At 39.7% G+C, this 14,756-nt stretch overlaps 1 protein-coding gene across 2 annotated transcripts in view; it reads left to right on the forward strand.

The window, feature by feature from the left end:
• The first annotated feature begins 2,518 nt into the window (after positions 1–2,518).
• The window catches only part of LOC126425120 (mitochondrial 2-oxodicarboxylate carrier-like), a 102,148-nt gene continuing 89,910 nt past the window's right edge, over positions 2,519–14,756 (forward strand). Inside the window, exon 1 of one of the 2 annotated variants that reach the window (XM_050088054.1) lies at positions 2,519–2,669. The gene's annotated coding sequence lies outside the window, so the exon portion shown is untranslated. Of the gene's footprint in view, positions 2,670–6,807; positions 6,866–14,756 lie in introns of those variants that run through there. The other variant, XM_050088052.1, reaches the window with a different exon arrangement.

A 14,756-nucleotide genomic window follows, 5' to 3' on the forward strand; every position in this document is an offset into this window, starting at 1 on the left:
ATTGAGATTCAGTTTTATAAACCACAAATTTTTAAATACTTAATATTTCAAAGCGTGGCATATAAATTATCAATGTTTGAAACTGTGGTTAAAACACAGTTCATGCTTGGTATATAGCTCAAGTGACAGGAGAGAAAAGTCAGTATTGCTGTGTGCCACCCCCCTCCCCCTCCTACCCCTCCCACTCACCATTAATTTATCAGGAGCTTCTTGACACCATCGTCCTCCTGAAACCAGGAATTCTCCGCTAATTTTTTTAACTCTCATTTGTGATATATACATTGCTGTAACCACCCACATGGAATGACTTTCCATGTAATGTGGAGGTAGCAGTGCTCCTTCCTTCCAGGGCTAACAAGGAGAGGTGATACAGGTTTCGATCTCAGGTATCACGTGCTGCAGCCATACACCTTAGTGGACCCTCATTTGCAAGTAATCGATGGAAAAAAAGTTTCGGAATTTTACATGACATTCGGTAGTGTTATGAGAAAAATTTTGTAGACAGATTGCGTGATGTAATTGAAAGGGTTAAGGCCTTCTCGAGCTGAAGATTGTGAGTTCGAATGTCATTAGGTATTTTAAATTTTTAAAAAAATCTTTGTCTAAATGGCTTTGATCATTATTTTTATTTAATTAATTGGTTTAAATGTAGTTTTTTTATTTATATTTCTTCTCAGTTTTTGTTTATATCATTCTTTTTACACTTGGAATTTTTTCGAATGTGAATTTAATCATACTTATCTACTATATATTTGAAAATTATGATCTATTGATTAAAAATCAAAAGACGAAACAATCTATCTATATTGACTGCGCAGTGGTGTCAAAATTGTATTTTTTGCCAGAAGATGAGTGTGTAATTGTTGTACAAGCATTTAAAACATAGCCTAAATTCCTATTGTGCTATGGAAAAATAGAAACAGATGAAGATTTAAATGAAAGAAGGGATTATAAATAAAATTAAATTCAAGCAAAGTGGAGAATAGGAATAATGAATGCAATAACATGGACAAAAGAAAATGATGATAAAACAAAATAAAACAAGTTGAAATTAATACTTAAAATTAATTAAAATCACACGAGCAAAGATTTCAATTGGAAAAGAATTACAGGGAGAAAAATGAGAGCAAATGAAGTTCAAACAATGATTAAAATGATGTGACAAAGAAATAGAAATAATAATTACATTTGAACCAATTAGTTGAATGAAAATAATGTTCAAAATAACATTGATAGAAATTTAAAAAGAAAAGAAAATCGAAATACCTTACAAGAATTGAACCCACGACCGTATGCACATCAATGTGTTACCCTATCCGTCACATCAATGTCTTACCTTATCCATTACACCACAGAACCAGTGAATATGATACTACTTTTACTACCTTCTTTCTAATGTTACTGAGTGTCACGCAAAATTATGAATTCTGCCACCCCCCCCCCCTTAACTTGTAAATGAAGGGCCACCAGGGTGAATGGCTACAAGGTGGTATAGCTGGGATCTTACAACCAGCTGCTGGCAGCCAGAGCAACCACTGTTCACAGCCAGGAGTTGTAAATGTCTCTGTGTCAGTTGGCTGCCAATAGCTCTCCGAGGCTACTTGAAGCTCAATCTAGGTTGTTCTGCTAATATATGTGTACACATGTCTTGTTTTGATGATATTGCTTAGGCCCGTATTACACTATCAAATTTCTTTGTCAAAGATTTGATCAAAGATATGATCAAATATTCATAAAATTTATTTGACAAAAATCTTTGTCATGACGCTAAAAAGGGGTATTACACTGCCATCATATTTTTCATCAAAGATCAAGATGGCTGACAACAACAACAACAACAACAACAACAACTTGTTATTAACCGCAGCAGTTTCCATGTACCACAATTGCACTGTGTGCAGATGTGGAAGAGGAGTGGGGGAAAAAAAGCAAACCTACCTGGGTGCAGCCGTGGGTTTTACGACGAGACAATAAAAGCATCAAGAAAACGTGTTATGTGAGCGTACAGTGGAAGACGTCAAGTCATACATAAATTACTTAAGAATGGATGAGCACATATTTCAGTATGTGCTCAGTAAAGTGTATCCTCACATCACAGAGCACAATACTCATTTAAGAACTGCTATATCTGCAGAAGAGGGGCTCACTGTAAAACACTGATTCCTTGCTACAGGAGAGAGTTACTCTAGCTTACGGTACAGCACTCGAATACCACAGTGCACATTAACGAAAATAATACGTGAAATGTGTGCAGCAATTTATTAAAGAACTAAAGGACCAATGTCTGAATGTAAATAAATTTTCGATACACTTTATGTGCATTAAGAATTATTTTTATTTTATAAACAAATCAATTACATTTTTTGTCCGAAAACCATATCTCATGGCTAATGATCTCTGCAATATTTTTATAGCGCTCCAATCTTCTTAATCTATTTTTGTATTCAGGGTGCCTCATGTTGTAAAGCGCCTCATCAGTTTCATACATCCCTATTAATTTTGTAGTTGATGGTACACACCAATTGCATTTACTTTTACAGCAAATGGAGCATTAAACTTCACTTCTACCACAGTTCGTAAAATACTTCGAAGCTAGGGACGATACCATTCAGCAATACAACTGATGTATGAGGACTACAGCGAGAAGCTCCCGCATGGATGAGGCGGAGGTAAGTCGTGCACAGTGCATGTACATGAGTACTGCCAATACGTGTTGTGGTAAAAGGTTCTTATAATGCCACTGAGTGTGGAAGAAGTTGCTGATAGAAGTTCAGCATGTTTAGAAAACGTCGGAACTCCCAAACAGTATGTGGGCGCACCATCTGCAAAATGCTTCTACCTTTTCAGCCAGAGGAAATGAGCCCTACAATGGAATACAGTGTCCTAAAAAATCGCTATGTGGCTGTCCAAAATTACACTTGGCTGTGTTTAGTACACGTCTTATGTATTGAGCCTTTCCAAGACTTGTCAGGTATTGCTCATGTCGTTCCATGCTTGACAAGAAGATAAGCATGTCACGTAAGTACGTTAAACAGAAGGATAGTCCTTGCAGTACCACAACGATAAACTGCTGCCACGTTTGTGCAGCATTTCGCAAGTCCAATGTCATATACAGACTCTCAAACAAACTGAATGGGGTAGTGAGTGCTGTTTCTAGAATGTCTTCTTTCACTACATGCATTTGTGTACACACCTTAATACAGTATAGTACACTGTAAACTGTCACATCACATAATGCATAGTTGTAATCCAACTGTAGAGAAACAGGATAACAATCTGGCAACATCTGGGTGTAGAAGATATTGTAATCCCCAAAGTGCGCCATGCACCATCTTTCTTTCGCAGTAGGTGTATGTTAGAGGACCATGGACCACTGGATGGCCACATAATCCTCTCTCCCCCTGCATGTCATTAAATTGTGCATTTGTGATCGTAATCCCTCTGGGGTCAGACGTCATGGTTGACAGGAAACTGGTGAGCTATCTGTGGTATTGATATCATGTACAGTATCATGATATACAGCTTTCGGTGCTCCTGAGGGTCACGTCAAGGCTGGAAACCATACTCTGCAGCATCTGCCTGCATATCTTCATCTGAGTGCACCACCGAGTAGCGACGGAACGCCAAAGCCACCAGAATGGTTACGCCATCCACTAACTGTGTTCACCTTATCTTGTAGCAGGTGATAGTTCGCCAATAGATCAGCACCGACGATGGGTTCAGCGACATCTGTGACTTTAAAATCTGATATAAATGCTGGGCGCAGCTCCAGGTCTACTTCCATACATTGGGTGGGTGCCGTACATTGCTACTGACAAATTGTTCACAGCAGACACATAGAATAAGGTTGCTGCTCTACAACAATGTAGCAGTCTCCTGACCCAGTATCCACTAGATATTTGCAGCCTAAATTCCGATCACTGATTAAAAAGCACTAGGACAATGAAACTTCCTGGCAGATTAAAACTGTGTGCCGGACCAAGACTCGAACTCAGGGCTTTTGCCTTTCGCGGGGAAGTGCTCTATCAACTGAGCTACCCAAGCACGACTCACGCCCTGTCCTCACAGCTTTACTTCTGCCATTACCTCGTCTCCTAACTTCCAAACTTTACAGAAGCGAACCTTGCAGAACTAGCACTCCTGGAAGAAAGGATATAACAGCGCACACTCCGCTGCAGAGAGAAAATCTCATTCTGGAAACATCCCCCAGGCTGTGGCTAAGCCATGTCTCCGCAATATCCTTTCTTTCAGGAGTGCTAGTTCTGCAAGGTTCGCAGGAGAGCTTCTGTAAAGTTTGGAAGGTAGGAGATGAGGTACTGGCAGAAGTAAAGCTGTGAGGACGGGGCGTGAGTCGTGCTAGGGTAGCTCAGATGGTAGAGCACTTGCCCGCGAAAGACAAAGGTCCCGAGTTCGAGTCTCGGTCTGGCACACAGTTTTAATCTGCCAGGAAGTTTCATAACAGCGCACACTCCACTGCAGAGTGAAAACCTCATTCTGGCGCCAGGACAATGCTTGGCAACCAGAAGCTGTGACTACGTCCAACTGTTGCTGGTTTTTGGTACGTGCGTGGTGATACGTGCTTGTGTGGCCGGTCCCCAAATCTTCTGTGATATCAGCAGACTGGTTGCTGTTCTTGTCCGGATATTGAGGAGGGGAATGACTTCGAGACCTCTTTTGGTACCAGTTTCTGTCACTGCTGCTGTCACACCAAGATAGCAACTCGTCAATTCACTTGGTGAGGGTCTCGAACTTAGCTGCCAGATTGTCGTAATCTGCCCATGTGACCATTTTGATACTAGGCTATGAGACATCACAGCCAGTGCATCAGTTGGGATAGAGAACATCGTTGATGAACTCGATTACTTGACATTGTCGGCATGTTGTCACACGTTGCAACTGATGAGCCAATCGGAGCAGGAACTATACAGTCCACTACCCAATTGGCCAAGTCAGCCACCGCATCCAAAAGCACCTCTGTCTGCAATGCTATGATGGCTTTCGTCTGTGGCAGCAAGTGGCTGCTCTACAAAGTGTGCAGCTGGTTGTCTGGCTCTGTTCTAGTGTCCACATTCCTGTGCGAATGCCATAAATATTGGGAAGATTTTCAATCTCCTATGTCCTTGTGGCTTAATGCTTGCCAGAGCCATTCATCTTGTGATGTGGAAACCCAATGTATCAATTCTGATTTTAGCTTTTATAACATGTCGACTCTAGGTGGTGTGGTGATCGCGTCTTCCATTTCAGTGGTGTAACAATTCTCCAGCTGATTTACAACCAACGCAAATTTGGTGGCGTCTGCCATAATACCAGCAGAAAGGAAAGCAGCTTCCACTTACGGAACCATAGTGCTGGGTCGTGTGGCCAGAATAGGGGTAAGTGCTCTGAAACTGACGGAATCGTCGCCTCCAATGAATCCATCATACCAGATGCGAACCATTTGTTTATTGAGTTCGCCTAAGGAGTCAAGCTCTTCACAAGGAAGTGGCAAGCTCATGGGTAAGACACACCATCCTAGAATCGATAAATGTATCTGAACTAAAACTATTTCTTGTCACTAAGGAAAAGAACAGCACAAGAATGTATATAAAAAATAATAAAATCTCTATGACTGCTCGGAATAATTCACCGACAATACCGGTGCCTCTGGCTGCTAACACAGAAAGCCGATTGACAACTGTGCGGTAATGATACTTCTACATATGCTTTAAGTTCACGCGCACACGACACAACTTGACACTGCATTACACTACGCTGCGAGAGGACCGAAGTCTGGCCATTGAAAGACAGTTAACAAGTTCTGCTGAGATAAACGTCAGTACTGTATTATAGACCACTTTCTCAAAGATTTGCAGTATAAAGGGAACTGAAGGAATGAAATGAGTATAATTAGAGGTGGTTTTCTTATCTCCAGTTATATAAATAGGTGTATGCAGCATATTTAAGTCATATTAGCAAAATCAATACCGACATCAGTATTTTCTTTAGAAATTAATTAAAATTTATAACCAAGCAGACGACAGTTTGTTTCTGAATGTTTTGATACATGGCGATGACAGTATACTAAAAGAGGTTTTAAAAATTCCTTCTGATACGACTAATCTGGCAGTTTAAGTGCAAATGTTCAATTTCTCAGCGCATTTAGGGAGATCCTGTAAAAACTTGTCAAATACGTAGTTAAATGTGTTATCTGCAAAAATTTACCTCAACTGCAATACTCTTGTAATCAAAATGACATCGTTCAAAACCTATACAGTGACACAACTATTGGTAGGCCGTGATATGAGTTCCGTATGTTAGATGACCACAGATTTTATCTAAACGCTTTAGATTTCCACAAGATAACAGCGCGCAAATCAGTGTAGACAAAGATGCTCAAGGGCAGAAAAAACTTCTTTCTTAGAACATTGACACGGAGTGCTTGTATTTGGCTGTTCTATTCCATACATGTAGTATCTAGACGTTGCCCCGTAATATTCTGACATTTGACATCTAAAGACTTTTTAAACCATGAGAGATTTATCAGTTGCCAAAACACAGGAATTAGGCATTTAACGTTCTGCTGATTTGGTTTTTGTCATGCATTTAACAATAATCATTACTTGATCACAATTAGCAGAGCACCTAGGGAAAGGAATGATTTTTGAAACACTGTGTTGCAGATGAACGTCTGGTTGGTTATCAGTAAGGACAGGATTGCAATCATTGTTTACACTATGATAAGCTTATCTGCTGCACATTATGAACTGGTGAGTATTGTGCCTACGAAAGAACTTTTCCACGTATCAACTAGTCTGTGCTAGCATCCATGTCATATGGAAGTGTCATCTCTTGGAGTCTATAGGCATTGGTAAAGTAAACAAATTTGGTATGAATGGGTTTGTTTCTTCGTACTATGACGAGTACTGTATGGGATATTTGTAAAGTCTGTGAATTGTCACCGTTTCTGTTCTGGATCAGCATGCCGGACCTTTTGAATTTTATCTACGACATGTACAAACATGTCATTGAATCATACGTGACTCAAACTTAAGTGACGAAATGCCTAAAAATGTACATAGTATCAATTGATTAGAAATGGTAGACCACACTCACCCTGTTAAAAGTCAGTTGTAATGTCATAACAGACGAATTTTAATATTAATGATTATTTGAGGGTAGCTTCGGTTATTTGTCTTGAACTTGATTTTAAAATCATTGTTTGGATCACAACAGCTTAAGTCTAGAATAGTTATTAATTTGTTTTCTAATAAAGACACATCCCTTCTGTGACATCTGGGGAAATATCACAGTGATGTTTAGAAAATAAGATACTTTCTGTTTTATTATTTTTGTCTGAAGTAATACAATTCAAATGACAAATTTCAGTTGGAGCATTTATGTGGAGAAATTTTGCATTCACTATTGCCATGCAGAAAGTAACAAATAGAAAAAAGTTTTGTAAAAATCTGAAGCAGTGGGTGTCATGTTTGGATGATCTTACTTAGAATTATTGTTTTTCCATCACAACACTTGTGTTGTGATTTCAGATTTATTTGTGTGTCCATTCATAGAAACCCATTAATAATTTTATTACAATATGTACTATCTTGGGAATTATTTAAGACCAATTGTAAGTTCCCACCAGGTTAAGTATTTTTCAATGTATCTGTATTTTTTCTGGGGAAATATGGAAGCGTCTGATCCCGCCCATCTGCTTTGACCCATGACGTCACAAATATGACGGAAACGACCTTAAACCACAATTCCAGTATCGTGCATATAAAGTCGCTATGTACACATTATGAGGACCAAAATACATCGAAAAACAAACACACACAGTTTCCACAAAAAGCTTAATGACACTAACGGGACAAGCGCGGGAAATGGGGTGTTTTTGGGTGGGGGAAAACTAAATATAAACAAATATATCTAAAAACAAAGATGATATCAATATAATAGAGGGAAACATTCCACGTGGGAAAAATATATCTAAAAACAAAGATGATGAGACTTACCAAACAAAAGCGCTGGCAGGTCGATAGACACACAAACAAACACAAACATACACACAAAATTCTAGCTTTCGCAACCAACGGCTGCTTCGTCAGGAAAGAGGGAAGGACATGGAAAGACGAAAGGATGTGGGTTTTAAGGGAGAGGGTAAGGAGTCATTCCAATCCCGGGAGCGGTAAGACTTACCTTAGGGGGAAAAAAGGACGGGTATACACACGCGCGCTCACACACACACACACACACACACACACACACATATATACAGACACAAGCAGACATATTAAAAGGCAAAGAGTTTGGGCAGAGATGTCAGTCGAGGCGGAAGTGCAGAGGCAAAGATGTTGTTGAATGACAGGTGAGGTATGAGTGGCAGCAACTTGAAATTAGCGGAGATTGAGGCCTGTTGGATAACGAGAAGAGAGGATATATTGAAGGGCAAGTTCCCATCTCCGGAGTCCGGATAGGTTGGTGTGAGTGGGAAGTATCCAGATAACCCGAACGGCGTAACACTGTGCCCAGATGTGCTGGCCGTGCACCAAGGCATGTTTAGCCACAGGGTGATCCTCATTACCAACAAACACTGTCTGCCTGTGTCCATTCATGCGAATGGACAGTTTGTTGCTGGTCATTCCCACATAGAATGCGTCACAGTGTAGGCAGGTCAGTTGGTAAATCACGTGGGTGCTTTCACACGTGGCTCTGCCTTTGATCATGTACTCCTTCCGGGTTACAGGACTGGAGTAAGTGGTGGTGGGAGGGTGCATGGGACAGGTTTTACACCGGGGGCGGTTACAAGGGTAGGAGCCCCAAACCACCTTCCCTACCCTCTGGCTCCTAACACCTGAGTTATGGGCGTTTGTGTAGAAAAATGCCATTTTTCATTAACACTCCTATAAAGCCCAGTTATCAGAATATCTACATTTAAAATTCAATATAAAAAATGTTTTAGTCTGTAAACAAAAATATTTGGCACAAGTTCGTATGTTATAAGAATAAGCAAATGTGCAAAGTTTCATCATATAGTCCCAGAAGTGATATCCCATATTCCCATTACACCTCTCGTTTAGTCAGTTGCAGCATTATTTGCTGATAGTAGTACAATAATACTATGGCTTTAGCAATAGCTGTATAACTTATGTTCGACAAATTTAGTCTTGCTGCCTCCTGATTACATGCCAGTGCAAAGGCAGCTACAGAAATTTATCCGGGGGGGGGGGGGGGGGATTTCTAAAATAGCCATTTCTGATATAAATGAGCCAGTTTCAAGACATGTCATGATACAACAAATTTTATAGCTGACACTGAAGCCTATTACATCCATCAGAACCGATGGTTATCCACTCGCTTCTAAAAGTACGAGAATTCTGTAATGAATAACAACTCTTTACACTAGATTCCAGGAGGACACATGCAACAGTGTAGATAACTAAATACTAAATGATCTTTTGTTAAAATGTGTTGAAAAAATTTTACACAACCTTCCGGATCATACCACTGTTCCTCAACGTAAGGGAAAATATGCACATAGCTCAAAAATCAAGTTTCCAACTTTAATTTCTTGTGTTTTTTGAGGGATAATATTTGCGACAACTTCCTATAACATGGAATGTGACAGTAGGTTAAAGAATGAAACAGTTCTCTGTGAAAAATGGTTACAATGTGACCATTTACAGGGTATTTCAAAAATGACCGGTATATTTGAAACGGCAATACAAACTAAACGAGCAGCGATAGAAATACACCGTTTGTTGCAATATGCTTGGGACAACAGTACATTTTCAGGCAGACAAACTTTCGTAATTACAGTAGTTACAATTGTCAACAACAGATGGCGCTGCGGTCTGGGAAACTCTATAGTACGATATTTTCCACATATCCACCATGCGTAGCAATAATATGGCGTAGTCTCTGAATGAAATTACCCGAAACCTTTGACAACGTGTCTGGCGGAATGGCTTCACATGCAGATGAGATGTACTGCTTCAGCTGTTCAATTGTTTCTGGATTCTGGCGGTACACCTGGTCTTTCACGTGTCCCCACAGAAAGAAGTCACAGGGGTTCATGTCTGGCGAATAGGGAGGCCAATCCACGCCGCCTCCTGTATGTTTCGGATAGCCCAAAGCAATCACACGATCATCGAAATATTCATTCAGGAAATTAAAGACGTCGGCCGTGCGATGTGGCCGGGCACCATCTTGCATAAACCACGAGGTGTTCGCAGTGTCGTCTAAGGCAGTTTGTACCGCCACAAATTCACGAAGAATGTCCTGATAGCAAGATGCAGTAATCGTTTCGGATCTGAAAAATGGGCCAATGATTCCTTTGGAAGAAATGGCGGCCCAGACCAGTACTTTTTGAGGATGCAGGGACGATGGGACTACAACATGGGGCTTTTCGGTTCCCCATATGCGCCAGTTCTGTTTATTGACGAAGCCGTCCAGGTAAAAATAAGCTTCGTCAGTAAACCAAATGCTGCCCACATGCATATCGCCGTCATCAATCCTGTGCACTATATCGTTAGCGAATGTCTCTCGTGCAGCAATGGTAGCGGCGCTGAGGGGTTGCCGCGTTTGAATTTAGTATGGATAGAGGTGTAAACTCTGGCGCATGAGACGATACGTGGACGTTGGCGTCATTTGGACCGCAGCTGCAACACGGCGAACGGAAAGCCGAGGCCGCTGTTGGATCACCTGCTGCACTAGCTGCGCGTTGCCCTCTGTGGTTGCCGTACGCGGTCGCCCTACCTTTCCAGCACGTTCATCCGTCACGTTCCCAGTCCGTTGAAATTTTTCAAACAGATCCTTTATTGTATCGCTTTTCGGTCCTTTGGTTACATTAAACCTCCGTTGAAAACTTCGTCTTGTTGCAACAACACTGTGCTCTAGGCGGTGGAATTCCAACACCACAAAAATCCTCTGTTCTAAGGAATAAACCATGTTGTCCACAGCACACTTGCACGTTGTGAACAGCACACGCTTACAGCAGAAAGATGACGTACAGAATGGCGCACCCACAGACTGCGTTGTTTTCTATATCTTTCACATCACTTGCAGCGCCATCTGTTGTTGAAAATTGTAACTACTGTAATTTCGAAAGTTTGTCCGCCTGAAAATGTACTGTTGTCCCAAGCATATTGCTACAAACGGTGTATTTCTATCGCTGCTCGTTTAGTTTTTATTGCCGTTTCACTATACCGGTCATTTTTGAAACACCCTGTATATAACATCGTGATTTTTTTTTTATACATCTTAAATCTCCAACAAAATTTTAAAAAGTAAATCAGGTGATACCTGTTCAAATATTCATCCACGGAGTTGGAGCAGATGATGAGGAGAAATGGTGTCAATCATATTTAAGACTTTCATAACCAGTCTGACTCGCTAATTCACACGGGAGGAGCTAACCTTTTTTTTATAGCTGCACACTTATTTCTGTGCAAGAGTTGGGCTAAGATGTTGATAATGGATGCTGTATTTGTCCCTCATATTATAGAATGTCTAATCTTTTTAAATAGTTGCATACCTGAAGTTCAGGAAAGGACATTTTATATTAAACTTGCAGCAGGTTTCTGTACAAAGAGTACCTTGTGTCTGTGCTTGGAGTTGTTCCAGAAAATTATTCCATATGATATCAGTCAATGAGAGAATATGAAGTAAGTTAATCTTATAATGCTTTCGTCTATAAAATCAACAATTACACAAAGGAAACGTTGATGTCAAGGTGTTGAGAAGATCTATAAAATGTTGTTTACAAGCCAAGTACTGATCGGTATGCACACTCAGGAATATTGGCCATTACTTACCAACGTCACACTCCACCAATAGATCATTGACATAATTAACTTAGCACACATACAACTCTTAAGAACGATCAAATGTTCGTTGTCACTAACAACACGAAAAAAATTTCAAAATAAAAACCAAGAATGAACGGGATCCCCACAGGAATAGAGGAGCTATGGGATGGGAATGTTCTTGTTACTAATCCCTTCAATTATGTTAGAAGCTTGCAAATATGAGACCAAAGTGCAAAAACAGGCTTTTGATTAAAGGCATAAATGTTACCAGGAAATGTGCAATGTATACGAAAACTCGAGTTTGTCATATTGCATTTGTTGCTTCTCCACCCCGTAACGAAACTGTCACCTTCCATCCTAATCTAGACCTCGGACTACACTAGGCCCATGTCTGTACTACTAGCTTTCTTCAAAAGGTAACCCAAAACACATTTTCCCTAAATGGATTGACAGCTTTACTACATCTACCCAAGTATCGTGCACAACACGATCTGGGTCACCAACCACAAGAAATAAACAGCATTGACCTATTATAAACAAACCAAATGACCGACCTCTACAAGTGAAACATACACTTAATTCCATGCCATACGACATGTACGTAACATGTGAAGTCACACTTCATGGCTTTCATTGTTCACTAGGCTCGAATTTTGAACAATCCGATTTACGTATTTCCTTTCCAGTGTGAATGAAATGTCACCCTATGATATTCAGCCTTGCAAATGCTTGAATATTCGCTAGTAGCAGATTTAGTAGTTCAAGACAAATAACCGAAGCTCCGCTCAAATAAAAAAGCTGATACAAGATTTATTTTTGTGGAAACTCTGATTTTTTTTTTTTTTTTTTTTTTTTTTTTTTTTTTTTTTTTGAAGAAGAGGAGGGAAGTACGCCTTGTTTTGATAGGTATTGAATGTTCACTTAATGTGCATCACATCATTGATCATTGTTCAGAAGATCGTTCAAATCAGATTATGTAAACTGACAACCTATAGTAAGGCTGCCTCATGAAAGAACAGAACCAAAAGTTTTAAATTTAATTGAAAGATTTTCATTAAATGGGTTAACTTACATTAGGGTGTCAAATTATCGTCTTTAAACAACAATTATTCTAGCCACACTAATGTTAATTTAAGATGTGCAGTTGTTATTTGTGCGTCATCCGCTAATAGAAGACTAGCTCTTCTCAATATACATTTTATAATTGCTCCCAAACCACTGCACATAGATTTACCGTGGCTTGTAGCAAACAAGGAATGCTCAGCATCAATAGAAAGATCGTTTTTGTGCTCACACAAATTTTTAAAGCTTTTTCTATTCTTATATTGAGCAGCCCGTCCATCAGTGAAATAATGCACTTTCTTCGCTTCGGGCTAATGCTCTGCCAGCCACTTACCCACTTCTTTCTGGACAGCATTTACAAGTCCTACATCATGTTCCATATCATCACTTACAAAGCAGTGGTTCACTATTGCCAATTCACTTTCTTCATTTACCACATAAACACAAACGTGATGGATTGTACAGCTGCTTCTTGTCCAGTAGCAACGCTGAATTTTATTCTGAACTACAAAACTGTAGTTTTCAGCAGAGTCCACGAACAGAATTGCTTTTGCCAGTGTTAGATTTTCTTTCAATTTTTTCAATCAGTTTAACTGACAGATACAAATGAGAGTGGATTAAGTGCCTGTAATTTTGTTACCAACCAGTCTTTGTATTCCGCAACAGTTGTAGACCTTTACCAATTCTGCCTCATGATCTATGTTTATCCATAGGCTGAATTCAATTTAATCGTCAGCATCTTTGTAAGCTAATTTTTGGTAAATAATTCTGACAGTTTGTCATCACTGGGACAGTTATCACAGTGATTAAGCATGCGGTCGTAGTTTTCAGAGTCACATACAAGAAATTTTATAAGTTCTTTGTATGTTTCTTCTTATTCCACATCCAACAGCAGTTTTACATTTTCGTGCAAACACTCTCTCTCTCTCTCTCTCTCTCTCTCTCTCTCTCTCTCTCTCTCTCTGTCTCTCTCTCTTTGAATGAGTGCCTGTAGCACTGGCTAAAATGCACCACTTCGGTCATAGTGAGCAGAATTTAGAAAGACCAATGTTAATGTTTTAGTTCTCCCATTTAAAACGAGAGTACAGTTCTCTTAAGTTGAAAGGATGACTCTTGTTTTGCATATACACATTCTTTGGAATCCTACCTTTTTTTGCTCCTCGTAACATTCGAGTATATTCATCATTTTGTTAGAAATCTTTACCACTTCATCAGCAATAACTTCCTCCCTTTTTGGTTTAGGAACTGATGAAACACCCATTTCTGTTTTCAGTTTCCTTGCTTGTTGAACCACATACTCACTATCATTGAATTCTAACATTATGTTTTCTTTTGACCAAGAGGGTGGAGCTAAAGTTAAAATCTGAAATTTTGCAGGTACTCTTACACTAGCTACCTTTTCTTTCATTAACAATATCAGGGCCATCAAAATGTTTGGCTTTCATAACAATTTCATCATCAAATGTTTCTTCTCTATGGTCAGGATCTTCAACGCCTGGCACACTTTTCTTTCCAAACATTCTTCACTTTTTCTAGCTTCTTTTTGCCATATGAAGCCTTGCTGTGATTTGGAAGGTAGTGGAGTCTTAAGAGAGAGCACTCCAAATCGTGTAAAGTTTTATTTGCATCCTCAATACTTTGATTTACTGATTTGTGGACTGTCACTTCCAGGTCATCTGCATCACTTTCATTTCTATCACTGATGTCAGTTTTCTGTTCACAAATCTTACGATATGTTGTGCACAGTTTTTGGCCTGGTTTTACATAGATTCTTTTAGCGCTTACTGTTTTAGACAGAGACAAGCAAACGGACATCAGAGCATTTTTTTTTTAAAGACCACAACAAGTTCTTTGATGACTTTCAAACACTTTTAAGTAACAGTATCTGTGATGTCCACATATAGT

Source organism: Schistocerca serialis, chromosome 10, assembly GCF_023864345.2.
Source record: "Schistocerca serialis cubense isolate TAMUIC-IGC-003099 chromosome 10, iqSchSeri2.2, whole genome shotgun sequence".
NCBI classification, from domain to species: Eukaryota; Metazoa; Arthropoda; class Insecta; order Orthoptera; family Acrididae; genus Schistocerca; species Schistocerca serialis.